Source organism: Acyrthosiphon pisum, chromosome A1 (assembly GCF_005508785.2).
Source record: "Acyrthosiphon pisum isolate AL4f chromosome A1, pea_aphid_22Mar2018_4r6ur, whole genome shotgun sequence".
NCBI classification, from domain to species: domain Eukaryota; kingdom Metazoa; phylum Arthropoda; class Insecta; order Hemiptera; family Aphididae; genus Acyrthosiphon; species Acyrthosiphon pisum.
The window spans coordinates 167,068,042-167,069,557 of NC_042494.1; positions in this window are offsets into that span (position 1 = coordinate 167,068,042).

The following is a 1,516-nucleotide window of genomic DNA, read 5'->3' on the forward strand; positions in this document are numbered from 1 at the left end:
ATTAATGTTTTTAAAAACGTTATTTTTCCATATTGTTTTTGATTAAAGTTTTTAAAAACGTTATTTTCCTATTGTTTAAAATAATTTTTTGATAATATATTTTTTTTTTATATTATATTCTTATAACTTATAACTTTTAACCCTTAAGTTATAATAGTAACGCGCAATATAGAAATGCACTTAGCAGTTGAAAATTAAAATTAATTATCATATATAAAAAAAAAAACAATATTATCAAAAACGTTATTTGGAGACAATAGATATTATATATAGGTATTGTATATAATCTATATTATATACAGAATATATTATATTCTTATAACTTATAAATTAGTATTATAAATAGTAACACGCAATACAGAAATGCACTTGAAAGTAAAGACAAGTGATTTTTTTTTTGTGGTATAATTTAATAATGTATAATATACTATAGTTTATTTTCGTTTTCGTTTTTTATTTCGTTATTAAATTTTTTTCGGTTTTTTGGATTTGTTGTTATCGTTTTTCAGTTGTTTTTTGTTTTTGATTTATTAATTGTTTTCGTTTTCATTTTATTAATTGTTTTCATTTTTTGTTTTTTTTCGTTTAATAACGTTTTCAAAAACGTTTTCCATCTCTGGTTTTAAGGAAACACAAACATCACTATATAGGTTCTTCCATCAGAGTATTACTCTGTTTTAATTTTTATCGCATACGTTGTGGAAAATAAACTTTCACAACTGTATACTCACATAAAATTTGAGAGTATGGAATGAAACATATTTTTCAAAGAACATAATATTTCTGGACGTATATGTTTGGCCAGTCCCCTCCCCTCAACTATAGGAAATCCATAAACAAATTATGAAAATATTTATGAAACATTCAACGTATATATCGCATAAATAGGAATGGGTAGACACTTAATAAAAATCTTAAAAGAGATATATTCAAATTTGTATTTTATATTTAAATGGCCATGACGCGCCGTTTAACAAAAATATCACTTTAAAGGTTTATTAATATTTAAAAAACTAAACGTTATATTTAATTTCTGATACTTTTACCGTCTTAAACACATAAAACTACACATTTTTACGTAAACTAAATTTTTAGATTGGTTAATCATTGTGTGAAGCGAGGTGAGAACTTTTACTCGTATAAGATAGGCAATTATGATGATCCGGGTGCCCGGGCCAAATGATATGTCACCCGGCTATTCTACATTTCTTAATATCTCTTAAAGTAATAATTTTATTTACATCGGATTTTCACCTAACCATTTAATATAGCCATAGCTACAATAATTTAACATTGAAAATTTTTTTTGTGTGTTGTGTGCTCCTTAAAGGGGCTGCAGCAAATGAAAAAAAGTGACTTCTAGACCAATATGCTAGACAAAACTGGAAGAATTTGGTTTAACAGATTTTAATTTTGAAAACGGATTATGATTGATCAAGAAATATACTAGGGTATGATCGAGGCGATTTTAAATATTTTTTTTTCCAGCTGTGATATCCAAGAATAAAAATATCAA